A 19,108-nucleotide genomic window follows, 5' to 3' on the forward strand; every position below is an offset into this window, starting at 1 on the left:
TCCTCCTTTATTTATTTTTAGACATTTTATCATTTCTTTTCCCTTAAGAGTACTCTGTAAATGGTAACTAAAATCTATTGGTAACAAGCACCTATAAACATGTCAGGGTTTTTTTTTTAAGTTTTAAAAAAAAATTTATTTATTTGACCGAGATCACAAGTAGGCAGAGAGGAAGGCGGGGGGTGGGGAGCAGACTCCCCGCTGAGCAGAGAGCCCGATGTGGGGCTCGATCCCAGGACCCTGAGATCATAACCTGAGCCAAAGGCAGAGGCTTTAACCCACTGAGCCACCCAGGCAGGCGCCCCAAACATGTCAGTTTTTTTAAATCAGAAAGCAAGAAATTATTGCCTTAATTCTGTTCTTGACATTGTTTTTGGAGAGAGGTCTGAGAAATCTCTGAAAACTCTCAGCCCCTTGTAGGGAAAAATGTCTGGGGTTCCTATGCTGTGAGAGCCAGGTTTGGGGTCCTCGTCTGGGCTCCCCCGCACCAAAGCTGATGGGACTGGCACCCTATTCAAAAGCTGCCCTCAACAGGCTGGATGGCAGCCAATTAAATGTCCTGCTATAAGAACTTGCCAGAAAAGGAGTGTCTTGTGCAGGGTGGTGCCTGGTTGACTCAGTTTGACCGCTAGAGACATTAAGGTAATTGGAAAAAAAGAGGAAGTATAAAGGTGGAAATTCAGAGTCTGGAGCAAAAGGCAGCTGCTGTTGAGAGGCCGGCAAGATAATCAGGCGTCCATGTTGTATCCCAAATGCCAGTAGGTTTTCTTGATCTCCTAGCCTCTCCTTTCTCTGCGTAACCTGCTAGGAAGCCCCCACCGACTGAGGAAGCACACCAGAACTCTGCCTCACCACCTGTAGTAGGCTGAATAGGATCCCCCCTCAACAATCCCCATCCCAGTATGTCCATATCCAAATCCCCAAAACTATCAGTGTTACTTCATATGGCAAAAGGGACTGTGAAGAGGTGATAAAAGATTTAGATGGAGAAGGCATCTTGGATTAGTCAGGTGGGCCCCAGGTAATCCTGAGTCCTTATAAGAAGCAGGGTGAGTGGGGCCAGGAGTAGGAAATAGGGCCATGGAAACAACAGGTTGAAGTGCTGAAACAGTGGGTGTGGATAAGGGGCAAGGAGGCAAGGAATGTAGGCAGCCTGGAACAGCAGACAAGCTGAGGAAATGGATTCTCCCTGGAAGCCTCCAGAAGGAACCAGCCCTTCCAACATTTGGCTATATCCTATAAGTGAACTATAAGATAACAAATTAGTGTTGTTAAGGGGTGCCTGGGTGGCTCAGTCGGTTAAGCGTCTGCCTTTGGCTCGGGTCATGATCCTGGGTCCTGGGATTGAGTCCCCCAATGGGCTCCCTGCTTAATGGAGAGGCTGCTTCTCCCTCTCCCACTCCCACAGCCTGTGCTCTCTTGTTTTCTCTCTGTCAAAGAAATAAATAAAATCTCTAAAAAAAAAAAAAAAAGATAACTGGGGCGCCTGGGTGGCTCAGTGGGTTAAGCCTCTGCCTTTGGCTCAGGTCATGATCTCAGGGTCCTGGGATGGAGACCCATATCAGGCTCTCTGCTTGGCAGGAGCCTGCTTCCCTCTCTCTCTCCCTGCCTCTCTGCCTACTTGTGATCTCTCTCTCTGTTAAATAAATAAATAAAATCTTTAAAAAAAAAAAAAGATAACAAATTAGCACTGTTTTAAGTCACTAGATTTGTGGCAATTTGTTTCAGCAGCAATAAAAACTTAGACACCACTTGACTGACTAGGCCAGGGGTCTAGCATTTGCATGCTTGAGTCTTTTTTTTTTTTTTTTTGGTTGTCAAATGATCCCTTATTGAAATATTTTCCTTCATAATTCTTAACTAGCAGGGCATCCCACGGCCCCACTGTTGAGGTCACCTGTGGGGTTGGGAGGGTGATGGTTATCAACATTGCAGCCCACAGACTGGGCAGTCCTTGGGGGCTGTCAGTGCTTCCAGAGAGTTCTCTGGCTGAAGATCGGTGCCGCATCTGTCCGGCATTGCATGACTGTCTCATCAAAAGTGATGTTTCCACTGTGCTTCATGTTTTCCTGCTTCTTTCAGTCACTTGGCAGTTCCTTGAGGGCTTTGATAAGCAGAACAGAGGCGGAAGTTCCCACTTCAGTCTGGGCCTGTCTGTTGTGAATGGCCAGTTTCACGGTCATCCTCAGACCTTTCCAATCTCCGGTTGCCTTGGCCACATCATCACCAGCCTTTTCTGGAGACAGCCCCAGGGGGCCGATCTCTGGGGCCAGGGCAGAAATCGCACTGACTTCACCACCGGTGCACTTTGGGTACACGACTTTGATCTCCTTGGGGTCAAACTTAGGCGGCCTGGGGAAGGCAGCTGGTGTCGGATGAACCCAGATTCGGACAACCGAGCACAGTCTATGTGCTCTATTCCTGAGGATGACAGGAACTAAGTAACTTAAGCACTTGATGGTTCCGCCTATTAGCTGAGTATTGAGACAAGTTCCCTGATCTGTTCAGAAGAGGTCATTACATTTTGCCAGGAGTATAGAAGAGGAAATAGAGGAAATTAAGAAATTAAAGAAAAATGACAAGAGAAGTGGCAATGGGGCCACGGTCACTCGGAGAACACGCCATGAGAGCGGTGTGTGTAGGGAGAAAGAATTTGACATTATGATGCAAAACCAATAAGAACAAAGACAGATGAGAACCAGGTACAACTGAAGCCCATCGTCAGCCAGGCCCTCGCCTGCACACAGTCATTTCTCATTCATTCAAAATCCGTCTGGAGCTAGATCTCAGTGCTCTTGTAAATTACTTCTTTCAAGATATTTTCATCATTGTGATTGAACACACCCCTCTGGGTGCCATCCTAGAAGCGAATATGGTAACGACCGTACACAGCACACTGAGCTTACCTGCACACCTTTCAACTCTCCCATTACAGTTTAGAGGGAACACTCTGACAGGGAGGCTCACCTGTCATCCTTCATAAAGACCCAAGTGAGAATTCTCTTCCGTGAAACTTCTCATTTCATCACTTCCTTCTGCCTGTTCCTCACAGAAGTCTTGCCATAGGGGCACTTGGGTGGCTCAGTCGATTAAGCGTCTCCCTTCGGCTCAGGTCATGATCTCCGGGGTGCTGGGATGGAGCCCTGTGTTAGGCTCCCTGCTTGGTGGGGAGTCTGCTTCTCACTCTCCCTCTGTGTTCTCTCAGTCTCTCTCCCTCTCAAATATATAAATAAAATCTTAAAAAAAAAAAAAAAAGCCTTGCTACCAAAAAGAAAATTAAGCCCTTAGGGAAAAACAAAAACACATGCACACACAAAAACAGACAAAAAAACCAAATAGGTTTCCATTCATGTGGCATCTTTTAGGATGATTGCATTTTGAAGGCATGGACAAGGTTTTTGTACATGCTGTTCATTTTCCCTTAGTGGTCTGAATACTTAATAAAGAAAGCTTTTTGGGCACCTGGGTGGCTCATACAGTTAAGCAACTGCCTTCAGCTCAGGTCATGATCCTGGAGTCCCGGGATCGAGTCTCGCCTCAGGCTCCCAGCTCCGCAGGGAGTCTGCTTCTCCCTCTGCTACCCTCTCATGCTCTCCCTTACTCACTCTCTTTCAAATAAATAAATAAAATATTTTAAAAGATAAAAAAGCTTTTGACTGAGGTGTTTTGGATCATTCTAATGATTACTGTATTGGTCATTTTTATAATTACTGTGTTCTCAGTTGCAGATAATAGAATCCACATTGGCCAGTTTTCACAGAACACGATTAGAGCAGAGTCTTAGGTAGTTTATTTTTTTTTTTTACTTTTTTATTTTTAAAATATTTTATTTATTTATTTGACAGGGAGAGAGCACAAGCAGGGGGAGTAGCAGAAAGAGGGAGAAGCAGACTTCCTGCAGAGCAGGGAGCCTGATGTGGGACTCAATCCCAGGACCCCGGGACCATGACCTGAGCCAAAGGCAGATGCTTAACCGACTGAGCCACTCAGGGACCCCAAGTCTTAGGCAGTTTAAAGGATTTCCAGTAGTGGCAGGGAAACAGGTTAGGACACCCGACAGCTGGAAGAGTCCCAGGAGAAATACCTGATCAGGAACATTATGGCTCCCGTGGAAACCCATTGCTGCTACTCTCCACTCAATGCCTATGATGCTAGAGGCAGGACCCTGGAATATCTACCAAAGCTTCTCCACCATCATACTTGCAAAAAGATGGATCCACCCCTCCATTTGAATCTCTTTTGCAGCTGGGGCACATGGGCATCAGTTCACCAGGAGCTGGGTCACATGCAGAACTTTCTCTACAAGAAAGTCCAGGCACTGGAGTGGGGGTTGTACAGGCCCATCTGTGGAACCCAGGCACCGTATCTACTTCTGGTAATTTGTGTGGAAAAATGGTGGTCATCATGAGGGTCACAAGGAGAGTAATATCTAGCATTTTTTGGAGTGCTTTCTGCATCTAGCACTGTGCTAAATATTTTATGTGCTTTGATATGCATAATCCTCAAAGCAACACTATGAAGTAGGTACTATTTATATCCTTGCATGATGCAAGAGAGTTAATTAACCGGCCCAAGTCTCATAGTAAGTCGAGTCGAGATTCAAACTCACGTCTGTCTAAAATCAAAGTCTGTTTTCAGCTAGTGTGTTGATGATAGTGGCTTCATTATTCTCTTTTTAGTCAGTCTGTGAAGGCTGGCTTGACAAGCTAATCTGCCTCTCCCCAGTTTCTAGAAGGCTTCTGCAAACACTGGGATGCTGTTACTGGTGTAACTGGGAAAAGAAATTGAAATTCTGAATGTAAAATGCAAAGGGAGGGGGTACATCCGACATGTCCTGGGTTAGGTTACCTTTGTGTCAGATGTAAGGTGACCAGCCAATGATAGGAGATGCACAGAATGGAAAAAGTCAGCTAAAAGAATGTCCCTCCGAAGAGGATGGAAAAAGCATTAAATTCCTGTATCAGGTACAGTCTGTGTAGGTTACTTTATATGTAGGCGGGGCAGAGCTTAAAAAGACTAACCGTAACTCCAGGCAAAACTTAAATGATTTTCTTCCCTTCCTTAATTTCTAATCCAGGCAGACAGGACAGGACACGTAGTTGCCCAAAGATCCTGCTGCCTTTGGAGCCTCCAGGCCGAGCTGCAAGTGTAATTAACATTCCAAGGTGTGAATTATTTCCTCGCAGTATGAGCCCCACAGCATCTGACTGTGATCACAAAAGCTGAGCTGTGGCTCTTTCCATGGAAAGTGTACACATTTTCTGTACACAGAAAACTTCTTCAAACTTATAAATCCAAACATTGCGTGCTGTGTGGACCTGCTGACTTATAGAATGGGGGATCGTTTCCAAAGAGCACGGAGTTCAGTGTGTTCCACTTGATCCTAAGTTAAAACACACAAAAACAAAACAAAACAAAACAAAAAAAACAAACAAACCTCAAAAACTGAGACTCAAACCAACTCCACTGTAGTCATGCTTCAATCTCACTCTAAACTTGTGTCATCCGGTTGAACTGAGGCCCACAGGGAATTGGGTCCCACAAATCCCTGGGCCTCCTGGTATCTGGGGGATCCCCAGTTACAGCCCTGAACTGGCCTCCTTCAAGATGTGCACAAAATGTTTCATTTTCATACTTGTGAGTTTAAATATGTACCAAGAAAAACGTAGAACACCAAATATGAGATTCCTAGATCCTGCTTATTAACAAGGCTAGGAGTTATTATCAGAGGAGGGAACCCCTGCTGGGAACTGTATTAAGCAGGTAGTTGTTAAATGAATAAATATAATGGTGCTCTGGTTGGCAAAACTAAAAACTGTTGGGGCGCCTGGATGGCTCAGTGGGTTAAGCCTCTGCCTTCAGCTCAGGTCATGATCTCGGGGTCCTGAGATCGAGTCCTGCATCGGGCTCTCTGCTCGGCAGGGAGCCTGCTTCCCCCTCTCTCTCTGCCTGCCTCTCTGCCTACTTGTGATCTCTCTGTCAAATAAATAAATAAAATATTTTAAAATAATAAAGCTAGTTCTAAAATAAAAAGGACAATTTAAATATTTAAAAAAAAAACTAAGCTAAAAATCGTTCAGGCTGTCCCATAGTAAAGGCATGCTGGAAACCGTCAAAGGGAACAATGGCAGGATTTGGGTGCCTATCTGTTACTGTTGAGCTGGGGAGATCTTGAACAAGTCGCTCCTCTCTGGCAAACTTCAGACTCTAAAATAAGAGGAGGTATTAGGGGGCATGTTGGACCATGGTGGGTATCCTTATTCTAGGAGTCAGGGCCCCCCATGGTGTATCAGGGGCTGGCTCAGGAAGGAGGGTGAAGCCAGCAGTCCAGGCTCCTAGTCTCCCCACACCCCTACCCCAGCTCCAGCCTCAGCAGCTTTCACTGGTTATCCATATCAGGCTTTTAACAGAAAAATAGAAGGCACTGAGAGAAAAAAAGAAAGCAAATTATAGAATGTCTTTGGGCAGCTTTTTTAAACACAGCCGGCCTGTTCAACCATTCTATTTGTTCTAAAATCTAAGGGAGAGGGAACCTGAGTGGCCCTTAAATCGGTTAAGTGTCTGCCATTGGCTCAGGTCATGATCCCAGGGGCCTGGGATCAGCCCCAAGTTGGGCTCCCTGCTCAGTGGGGAGTCTGCCTCTCCCTTTGCCCCTCCCTCAGCCCCCAAATAAATAAATAAAATCTTAAAAAAAAAAGTCTAAGGGAGAATACAAAATTACCTTTAGCTAACTATTCATTGTAGCTTATATATTAACATAAGGTCAAATTTATAAGTAAATTTTGAATAGAGCTATATTTCCAACTATGTGGTGTGCACATTTTTAAATGCTTTGAAGCCCCTTGAGTGTGTACTGTTATAAAGCATAATCTTACATTTTATGTCTATTTTAAAAGATAGAGAAGTTTATAGTTGCTGTATCTGTTTATCTGATGCATTGCTGATCACATCAAAGTGTATTAGCTTCAGGACGCCTAGGTGGCTCGGCGGTTAAGTGTCTGCCTTTGGCTCAGGTCATGATCATGGGATCAAGCCCTGCATTGGGCTCCTGGCTCAGCAGGGAGTCTGCTTCTCCCTCTCCCTCTGCCTCTTCCCCTGCTCATGCTCTCTTTCTCTGTATCTCTTTGTCTCAAATAAAGAAATAAAATCCTTTAAAAAGTTGTTTAAAAAATGTATTAGCTTCATAGTCCTAAGTCAAGAACATGATTTCCAATGACTACATAATTTATGTGAGAAAATATTATCTTTTTAAAAAAAATCATTTTGGCAAAATAGTTAAATGCACAGTCTTTATGATTAGAGAGTTTGTGTTCAAATCTTGGTTCTCACTACTGTGACCCTTTCTCTCTCTAAGTCTCACTCTCTGGACATATAAGATAGAGAAAATAATAATAATTAACTGACAGGGTCGTTGCCCTGGTGCCTATAAACTACTCAGCCCAGTGCCTGGTAGCACATAGTAAGTGGGATGATGATATTGAGAGGGATAAGAATTTCTTGTTTCCTATTAACCCTTCTCTTTTTTAACCCTTTCCCCTCCACGTGACTCACAGCTTTCCTCCTCTCACTCTGATCATTTATTTCAATACTCACTTTTTTAGAATTTTAAAAAATATGTTTGTTTTATGTTATGAGACTTTGAATCTTCTTTTTATTTATTTATTTTTGAGAGAGGGAGAGCACTAGTGTGCGAGTGGAATAGGGGCAGGGCAGAGGGAAAGGGAGAGAGAGAATCTCAAGCAGACTCGCCACTGAACGGGGAGTCTGAAATGGGGCTCGATCTTACAACCTTGAGATCATCATCTGAGCCGAAATTAAGAGTCGGATGCTTAACTGACTGAGCCACATGGCCGCTCCACTATTTTAGAATTTTGATCACAATCACTTTATTTAATGATGGGGCGTTTGAGAATTTATTTAACAAGTTAATGATACAAAGTTTCGGATGCCCTCTAGACTTAGAGGGTGCCTGCGAGTGTACCAGACAAGTAGAACAAGATGGGTATGATAAGCAATGAGACTGACTTTCCTAAGAAATTCACCTCAGTTCAGTGGTTCAATTCCTCCTGTGTGTCTAGCGCTGTGCTGGAGAATCGTATATCCTGAATTTAATAAGCTACCACCATTTTTAAAGAATCCCACTTTTTAGTTCTAAAATACAGTTACCATACCTATGGGAATGTTGCTTTGCCTAGAAATACATGAGGATCATGAAATTGTTCTTACCACCTTGGTACTGTACTGTAAAGCAGTGAAGTCTTGCTCTGTAGGGACCAAAGATAAACCCTTTACATCGGGATGGGATGGCTATCTCCACATTTAGCAAAGTGTGTTATTAGTATTTCATGATGAAGGGTTTTGTTCCTGAATGTCCCGTCATTAGAGCAATATTGTTACACTGGTTCTTTTTCTTCTTTTTGGTGGTGGTTATTTGTAACACTTCCCAGAGCCTCCAATACGCTGATACGCACTGTAATTTCCTAAAAGGAAGCTATAGTCATGTTTGCTAAACTTATTTGACCCTAGCAGCCTTTCCTGAGGAGCATCTCCTGCATGAGAGTGGAGTGGAGTCATGCTCTGAGCAATGCTGACCTGCTTTTATCCTCGGACCAGCCTGCAGGCAATCATTTGGTCTAGTTGGTCTTGTGGGTACTTAAGGGCTTTCTTAGGAAAGTCAATCTCATTGTTTATCATACCCCTCTTGTTCTACTTGTCTGGCGCATTCGCAGGCACCCTCTAAGTCTAGAGGGTATCCGAAACTTTGTATCATTAACTTGTTAAATAAATTATCAAATGTGTCACTTAGTACTGTCAAGATGATTATATATATATATATATATATATATATATATATATGTGTGTGTCAAGTCATATATATGTCAAGTCATTGTATAGTATCTTAAACTTAGACAGAGCTGTATGTCAATGACTCAATAAAACTGGAGGAAAGGCAACTTGAAAAAAATATTGGTAGAAACCCAGAGAATCCCTGCCAGAAGACTTAAACATCAAAGAAAGAAACCTTACATGTGGTGAGGATTACAGGGAGGGGGGAGTAATTCATCTTGGGAGGTATTGCTTTTCTCCTAGCCCATGAGGACCAATAAATAATAACGAAGACGCTTTTTACTTACCAGGCATTGTGCTATGCACCTTCCATAAGTTAACTCAATTACTTCTCACAGCATTGCTATGTGTGGATATCATCATTCCCATTTGCAATAAAACAAAAACAAAAAAACACAGAAGTTTAAGTAACTCACGTGCAGTCAGTTCTGAATTCAAATTGAAATCTCCAGCACCAAAGCTCATGGCTTTAAACAAAAAAGAGGGGAAACACAAGTATACATAAGCACAAGTACATAAAAATGGACAATCTGGATAATCATCTAGCCTTGTATAACTCTAGCTGCCAGGACTTTAAGTCAGGTCAGAGCCCCCAGCATATATGGCCCAAAGTGATCGTATTAATTTCTCATACCTTAAGATAAGTCATGCTGTGATAATACCTGATACTTAAGGAGTGTTCCCTGGGTGCCAGGCACTGGTAAGATCTTCATAAGCATTATCTCACTTAAATTTCAAAGTCCAGGGGCGCCTGGGTGGCTCAGTGGGTTAAGCCTCTGCATTCAGTCCAGGTCATGATCTCAGGGTTCTGGGATCGAGCCCTGTATTGGGCTCTCTGCTCAGCAGGGAGCCTGCTCTCCGTGCCCCTCCCCCCGCCTGCCTCTCTGCCAACTTGTGATCTCTCTCTGTCAAATAAATAAATAAAATCTTAAAAAAAAATTCGAAGTCCAAAGCTGTGAGGCACATACTATAATGACCCCATTTCACAGATGAGCATAGGCTCAGAGGGGCTAATTTGCTTGCCCATGGCCACACAGCTAGGAAATGGCAGACTTGGCCTTCACACCAAAACTTGAACTTGTTCTGAGTTCAAGACAAGTACTTAAACCCACTTTCCTATACCACCCCCCAAAGTACTACATGACAAATTGAATAGTCTCAGTGAAATGTCCTTTAAAAATCTACCATGTCTCTGAATTGCGAAGCACATAGAAATATTAGTCCTCTTTCTAGATATTTCAAAACTGTGAACATCTGGGTTTTTTTGTTTTGTTTCCTATGCAACATCTAAATCTCATTCTTATTTAGTGGGAATTCCACTTTTGGAAGATCTTGATAGGCACCAATCCCCCAACCCCCAGCCTGTAGAAGCTAAAAAAGGCCAGACTTTTTCTTTCCTGACTCCTGGTTCCGCCAATGGGATGTTCCATCTGGGAATGGTGACCACAGAGGGCGTGATGATGTCAAGACACGGAACCTTTAGGGAGTGCTCACAACAGTGCCCGTGGAGTGGACAGGCCAGGGGCTGTGGCCGTGAGTAATGTTCCTGTGTCATGTCTTTGGCTGGGTTTCCTGCTGACTCACATCCATTGGTTCTTTCCTGTTTTCTGGGGCCGGTCACCCAGTTTACCCTCCTATTCTGTGACCCACCAATATCCTGCTAGTGCACTTCCTTTCTGTTTAGGTAAACTGTTTGTGACTCCAGATGTGTACATCCGAGAGCCTGACATGCACAAAATGATTCGCACATTTGGAATGGTACAGTTGGAGCCCAAGATGAACCTTTGTCTTAGACTTCCATAGCAGATTAAAAAGTGTCTTCTTTTCTGAGATGCAAGGTGAAGGACATAGCTGTGGCTTTGTACTTGGGTAACAATCACCTTTTGTACTTTGGGGCTATGAGCAGTAAGTTCCAATTTCTCAGCAGGGCCTCCAGGGCTTTGACCAGAATGGCCCTGTGCATGGTTCTGTTTCTGCTACTCTCCTAGACTAGACCTGTACTTCAGCCAACTTGGCCTTCTGGCCACTCTGTAGCCTTGTTTTGCATTTCCTGGCCCAAATAGTCACCTGCCTTCCAGAGGTCCGCCTTTTTTAACCTGTGGATAAGTGGAAAACTTAGGGTTCTGCATCTTAGGCTGTCCTCTTATTTGCACTTCTTATGGTCACAGACTTGTTTCCCACGGTGGCCAAGAGCTCCACTGAGGAGCATGGTTTGCTTCATGGTCTGATGACTCCAATTCCTGATTTAGTCCTCTTCATAGGAGAAGAATCTAGTCCTTTCTTTATAGGCCTCACTGGGGAGCAGGGAAAGAGGGCACGTCTCTTTCTTTTTTGCCACAACCACTGCAGACATCACAGATAGAAAGTTTGCTTTCGGGGCACCTCGGTGGCTCAGTGGATTAAAGCCTCTGCCTTCGGCTAGGGTCATGATCCCAGGGTCCTGGGATTGAGCCCCACATCAGGCTCTCTGCTCAGCGGGGAGTCTGCTTCCCTTCCTCTCTCTCTGCCTGCCTCTCTGCCTAATTGTGATCTCTGTCTGTCAAATAAATAAATAAAAATCTTTATAAAAAAATGAAAGGAAGTTTGCTTTCATGGCATTTTGGGACAATTGGAAAAGGAATAGAAATTTCTCTCTCTCTCTTTTTTTTTTCCTGAAAGAAAGAGAGAGAGAGAGTACGCGTGGACACGTGTGCACACACACACACACACACACACACACACACACAAAACAGGGTGGGAGGGACAGAAGGGGAGGTAAAGAGAGAATCTTTTTTTTTTTTAAGATTTTATTTATTTAATGACAGACAGATCACAAGTAGGCAGAGAGGCAGACAGAGAGAGAGAGGAGGAAGCAGGCTCCCCACTGAGCAGAGAGCCCAATGCAGGGCTCGATCCCAGGACCCTGGGATCATGACCAGAGCCAAAGGCAGAGGCTTTAACCCACTGAGCCACTCAGGTGCCCCAGAGCATCTTAAGCAGGCTCCACACCCAGCACAGAGCCCAAAGCAGGGCTTCATCTCAGGACCCTGGGATCATGACCCCATCCCAAATCAAGAGTTGGACCCAACTGACTGAGCCACCCAGATGCCCCAGGTGCCTTTCTTAGAGAAAAGGTTAAAGTTCTGGGGGAATTTGATTCTCCCAGAATCATGACGCAAAGTAATACAGGGTTAGGATTTCAAAGGGTTTTGTTCCTGAATGTCTTGAACTCTGGCCCTGAGTATCCCATTCTTTCAAGCATCTTCTATAAGACTCTTGGGGAACCTCTTTACTTCACTAGAAACCACTGGGAAGGATCTCCTCCATCCCCTTCTCTCTCCAGACAATTGCTCAGTCCCACTGGGGAACTCCAAAGAACTATCAGCCATACAAGGACAACTACATCCTATAGACCTGGCAGAGGAGGAGAAGACAGGAGTTGGGGGTGGGGGTGTAGCTTGGTTTCACCAGAGCCTGCTGCTAAGGATGGGTGTGTGTCATTGAGGCAGAATACCTTTCGCTGTTCCCTTCAGTGTGAGCTGCATCAGACATGGTTGTGGCAGGAATTCTGGAACTTGTTACAGGAGATGTAGGAACATCCCCAAAGTAATCCTAATAATTAAGGAGAAACTTCATTATCAAAGCACTTCCCTTTTCCCTGGAAGTCCCTAAATCCCATGATAATGTACAATAAGTTCTGTCCCTCTTTCATTTTGCCTATCAAAACAATGGAGAGTTACTTGGAAAAAAAAATACACACAACAGTTTAAAAAAAAAGAAGTATAATTAACATATTATTATATTAGTTTCAGGTATACAATATAGCAATTCAACAATTCTATACATTTCTCAGGGCCCATCAAGGTAAGTGTACTCTTTTTTTTTTTTTTAAGATTTTATTATTTATGTATTTGACAGAGAAAGACACAGTGAGAGAGGGAACACAAGCAGGGGGAGCGGGAGAGGGAGAAGCAGGCTCCCTGCCCAGCAGGGAGCCAGATGTGGGGCTCAATCCCAGGACTCCGGGATCATGACCCGAGCCAAAGGCAGACACTCAATGACTGAGCCACCCAGGCGCCCCAAGATAAGTGTACTCTTAATCCCCTTTATCTATTTCAACCATTCCCCACACACCTCCCCCACTGGTAACCACCAGTTTGTTCTCTGCATTTAAGAGTCTGAATTTTTGTTTGTTTCTTTTTTTCTTTGTTCATTTGTTTCTTAAATTCCACATGTGAATGAAATCATATGGTGTTTGTGTTTCTCTGACTTATTTCTCTTAGCATTACACCCTCCAGCCCTATCCATGTTGGATGGCAAGATTTCATTCTCTTTTATGGCTGAATAATATTCCATTGTATACATACACATCTTCTTTATCCATTCATCCATCAGTGGACGTTTGGGTTGCTTCCATAGTTTGGCTACTGTAAATAATGCTGCAATAAGCCCAGGGGCACATATATCTTTTTGAATCAGTGTTTTTATATTCTGTGGGTAAATTTCTGGTAGTGGGATTACTGAATCATATGGTAATTCGATTTTCAATTTTTTTGAGGGACCTCCATACCACATTCCACAGTGGCTGGACTAGTTTGCATTCCTACCAATACTGCACAGGGTTTCTTTTCTCCACATTCATGCCAACACTTGTTATTTCTTGTCTTTTTTATTTTAGCCATTCTGACAGGTATAAAGTAATATCTCATTGTCATTTTAATCTGCATTTCCCTGTTGATGAGTGATGTTAAGTGCCTTTTCATGTGTCTGTTGGCTATCTGTATATCTTCTTCAGGAAAATACCTATTCAGGCCCTCTGCCCATTTCTTAACTGGATTTTTTTTTTTTTTTAGTGTTAAGTTATGTAAATTCTTTATATATTTTAGATACTAACCCCTTATAGGATGTGACATTTGCAAATATTTTCTCCCATTCGGTCAGTTGCTTTTTTGTTTTGTTAATGGTTTCCTTCACTGTGAAGAAGCTTTTTATTGGTGTAGCCCCAATAATCTAATTTTGCTTTTGTTTTCCTTGCCTGAAGAGACATATCTAGAAAAATATTCCTGTGGCTGATGTCAGGGAAATTACAGCCTATGATATCTTGCAGGAGTTTTATGGCTTCACGTCTCATATTTAGGTCTTTAATGCATTTGGGGTTTATTTTTGCATATGAGAAAGTAGTCCAGTTTTCCCAACACCATTTATTGAATAAATTATCTTTTCCCCATTGTATATTCTTGCCTCCTTTGTCATAGATTAATTGACAATATAAGTGTGGGTTTATTTCTAGACTCTCTATTTCGTTCTATTGATCTGAGTCTGTTTTTGCGTCAGTACCATACTGTTTTGATAACTACAGCTTTGTAGTATATCTTGAAATTTGGGATTATGATACCTCCAGCTTTGTTCTTCATTTTCAAGATTTGCTTTGGCTATTCAGGCTCTTTGTTTTTAGGATTACTTGTTCCACTTCTGTGAAAAACGTTGGCATTTTGACAGAGACCACATTAAATCTGTGGATTACTTCAGGTAGTATGGCCATTTTAACAACACTGGTTCTTCCACTCCATGAGTATGGAATATCTTTCCATTTGTGTCATCTTCAATTTCTTTCATTAGTGTTTTATAGGTTTTGGAGTACAGGCCTTTTAGTTCCTTGGTTAAGTTTTATTCCTAGGTAATTTATTCTTTCTGGGGCAATTGTAAATGGGATGGTTTTCTGTTTCTATTACTTCAATATTAGTGTATAGAAGTACAATAGATTTATAAATATTAATTTTGTATCTGGTGACTTTACCGAATTCATTTATCAGTTCTAGTAGTTTTTTGGCAGAACTTTTAGGGTGTTCTATGTATCATAAAAAATAACAGCTTTATTGAAACATAATTCATGTATGCTATAATTCACCCATATGAAGTATATAATTCAATTGTTTTGAGTATATTCAGGGTTGTGCATCCGTTATAATACATTTTAGAACACTTTTATTACCCCAAAATGAAACCCCACACCCATTAGCAGTCATTTCTCATTTCTTCCCATCATCCCCCCACACCTTAAGCAACCACTCATTTACTTCACATCTCTATGGATTTGCCACTTATGGACATTTGATACAAGTGGGATTACAATATGAGTTATTTTATGATGAACTTCTTTTGCTTAACATCACGTTTTCAAAGCTCAACTACGTTGTACCAGGTATCCGAACTTTATTCCTTTTGATGGCTGAATAATATTTTGTTGCATGGCTATACCACATTTTGTTTATCCATTCATCAGTTTATGGATCTTTGAGTTGCTTATTTTTGTCTGTTATGAATAATGTTGCTATAAGTGTTCATGTGTCAGTCTTGTGTGCTTGTGTTTTTTCAGTTTCTCTTGGGTATATACCTAGGTGTGGAATTGCTGGGTCATGTGATAGCTTTATGTTTAATCTTTTGAAAAACTGCCAAAACATTTTCCACAGTGGTCACACTATTTTTTACTCTCACCAGCAGTGTAGACAGGTTTCAACTTCTCCACATCCTTGCCAACATTTTTCTTGTATTGTACAAAATTGTCTTTTGTATTACACCTATCCTAATAGGTATGAAGTAATACTTTATTTTGGTTTTGATTTGTATTCCTTTGATGGCTTGAAAGTTGGCGAGCAGTTTTTCTAGTGCCTATTCGACATTTGTGTATCTTCTTTGAGAAATGTCTATCAGATTCTTTGCCCATTTTTAAAAAAAAATGCTTATTTATATATTTTTTTAAGATTTTATTTATTTATTTATTTATTTATTTATTTGTCAGAGAGAGAGAGCGCGTGCACAAGCAGGCAGAGTGGCAGGCAGAGGCAGAGAGAGAATCAGGCTGCCTACGGAGCAAGGAACCTGATGCAGGACTTGATCCCAGGACCCTGGGATCATGACCTGGGCTGAAGCCAGAGGCTTAACCAACTGAGCCACCCAGGTGTCCTCCAAAATTGCTTATTTATAAATATGTAATCTCTACACCCAATGTGGGGCTTGAACTCACAACCTCAAGATCAAGAGTTGTATGCTTTTCCAACTGAGCCAGCCAGCTGTCTTTGCCCATTTTTAAATTGCCATTTTCTCCCATTCTGTAAGTTGTCTTTTCACTTTTTTTGATGGAATCCTTGTTTTGTATTTTAAGATTTTATTTTTAATCTCTACATCTGACATGGGGCTCAAACTAACAACCCTAAGAGCAAGAGTCACACACTACACTGACTGAGCCAGCCAGGTGCCCCTTGATAGAATATTTTGAAGTACAGAAGTTTGTTTTGTTTTTGATGCAATCTATTTTTTTTTCTCTTAATTGCTTTGCTTTGGTGTCGTACCTAAGAAACCACAGCCTAGTTCAAGGTCACAGAGATTTACTCCTTTGTTTTATTCTAGGAGTTCTAGAGTTTTAAGTCTTACATTTAGCTCTTACATTGATTCATTTGAGTTAATTTTGTATATGATGTGAGGTAGGCGTCCAACTTCACTCATTTACATGTAGCTATCCAGCACCATTTGTTGAAAGGAATGTTCTTTCCCCATTGAACTGTCTTGATATCCTTGTTAACAATCAAATTGACTGACTGTAAGTTTGATGGCTTCTTTTTCGACTCTCAGTTCTATTGCATTGCTCTTATGTCTGTCCTTATGCCAGTACCATGAGTTACCCTTTTCTTTTTTTAAAGATTTTATTTATTTATTTGACAGACAGAGATCACAAGTAGGCAGAGAAGCGGGGGTGGGGGGAGCAGGCTCCCCACTGAGCAGAGAGCCTGATGTGGGGCTTGATCCCAGCACCCTGGGATCATGACCTGAGCCAAAGGCAGAGACTTTAACCCACTAAGCCACCCAGGCTCAGTTACCTTTGAGTTACCTTTTAACCATGGCTGCTTTCTTTCTTATAACAAGAGGAGCTCCCAGTTGGCAGTTCTCTTGTTAACAGCTTAGTCTCAGAGGGTGGATGTGGTCATTGAAAGAAGAGGAGGCAGCCAGTTCTCTGGTACATCTGTCTTCTCATGCTGCTCTCACTTCTCCAAGAGTGGAGCCCATAGGATGGAGGTGTCGTCAGTGATACCTTTGTTGATTTACCCCTTTTCAGTGCATTGTGCAGTGTATTCGTGCTGAATTAAGTAGATCTGTGGATTATATTATCTAGATTCAAATAGAATAAACATGCTAAGCATGTTACTGTCGACAGTATTCTCAATATTAAAAAACAAATGCACTCACACACAGACACACACAAACAGGATAAAGGTGTTATTTGACAATGACAGAGGGAGTGACGAACTCCTTTTTAAAGAAACTTGCTATGGAAAGGGCATTTTAAGGGGGAAAAAAAATCTCTAAATATTTCGTGGTTATGCAGTTTGTTGCTAAAAAACATAAGGGCTCACCTGTTTAAAAACTCTGATTGTTGCACACTTAAAAAACTTAGAAATAACAACTTTGAGCCCACTAAAGTTACAAGAAAATGTTTCAGTGGACTTTGAAGCCAAATGCCATTTTGAAAGAAACACCTGATTGACCTCAGGGAAATTAGATATACACTTACTGCATTATAAGAGCAGCAGTGGCCTTGCAGAATTATTGAAAGGGCTGAAAAACTAATTTCATTGCATAGTAAGCACAGCCAATGACAATTTCATCCATATATATATATATATATTTTTTTTTTTTTTAGAGAGAACTTTTCAGTTTTGATAGCCATTAAAAAACTCAACTTTAGAACCAGAATTTTAAGATCAATAAATTAAGATGCTAGAAAATAATAAAATAAGTCCAATCACAATGCACTTAGTAAAAATATCATTATAAACAATATTAATATTTTATATTTTTATAATAAATACCATTAATAATATTGCAAGTATTAGACATTTTAGGAAGAACAAAAAGTAATATATTATAAAAGAAAATTAAGAATACCTTAGAATATGCCTAGAATTTTTAAGTAAATATATAAACCTGTCCTGGGCATGGGTGCTTACATTTTTTTTATTAAAAGGAATGTTTCTCCAAAAAAGCTTTGGGTACCCTTGGTCTAAACTATTACATTATAATTCAGAGTCACACAGTGAATTGCCAATGAGGAGCCACCGTGCACAGCATTTCTCAAACCCATCTGGCCAGGAAACATTTGGAGAGATGAGTGTTCCAGGAGACATTCTTTGGACAATACTGGATGCTGGTTAAAAGGGTGGGGTGGACTGCAGACAGAACTGAATTTAACTATCAGCCTCATCACGTCACAGCTAGGTGGCCTGAACATATTATTAAATCCTTTTGGGTCTCTGTTATATGTAATATGGGGCTAGTAATATCCATCTCATATGCTTGTATAAATTTTTTTAAAGATTTTATTTATTTATTTGACAGAAGAGAGACAGCGAGAGAGGTAGCACAAGCAGGGGAAGTGGGGGAGGGAGAAGCAGGCTCTCCTCGGAGCAGGGAGTCCGACATGGGGCTCGATTCCAGGATGCTGGGATCATGACCCGAGCCGAAGTCAGATGCTTAACTGACTGAGCCACCCAGGTGCCCCTTGTATTAATTTTAAAAATGATACTTAATATAAATGCATAGCATAGTGCCTGACATCTTGCAAACACTTCTGGAAAAGAAGTTTTCGTGGTTTTGTCACCTAGGATAGTTATTTAGAGACCTGTTTTACCTTTCATAACTACACTTCTTCAGTGCAAAGATTGCCTCTTCTCTTACAAGTCCTGTGTAACACTTAGCTGCAAAAGACATTCATGAATGAATGAAGAAATGAATAATAGAAGCAGAACTCTCTGAAACCAAAGCTTGGGAGACCACCTATATCACCAAAAACTGAAGGAAAAACATTTCTTTCTCAGCTGCTTATAATTCACCTTTTAATGACTAAACCGGAACACTCATGTAAGATGAGGCCTCATTACCTAGGCAGTTGATAACAATTAGCCAGTAATTAATTGTTTCCAGCTGCTCCCCTTTGATTAATTATGCAAACAAATTTATTACAGTTCCCCAGTGGCTTGGTATTGCTAGAACCTAGAAACCTAGGACACCTGAGATGGAGACAAGATGACCATGAGTGCTTTTTCAAAAAAAAAAAAAAAAGGTTTATTTATTTATTTTTGTAATCTCTGCACCCAATGTAGGGCTCGAACTCATGACCCTGAGGTCAAGAGTCGCATGTTCTTCTGACTGAGCCAGCCAGGTGCCTCACCATGAATGCTTTAAAGGTCAGAGGCACGAGGACTGGTATGGCCAGGGCAAGATCAGCCAT

General features: G+C 41.7%; 1 pseudogene; it reads right to left on the minus strand.

The window, feature by feature from the left end:
• Positions 1-1,856: 1,856 nt before the first annotated feature.
• LOC116859809 lies at positions 1,857-19,108 on the minus strand (annotated as a pseudogene).

The sequence above is a fragment of the Lontra canadensis genome, unplaced genomic scaffold (genome assembly GCF_010015895.1).
Source record: "Lontra canadensis isolate GAN:19392208 unplaced genomic scaffold, GSC_riverotter_1.0 scaffold163, whole genome shotgun sequence".
Taxonomy (NCBI): domain Eukaryota; kingdom Metazoa; phylum Chordata; class Mammalia; order Carnivora; family Mustelidae; genus Lontra; species Lontra canadensis.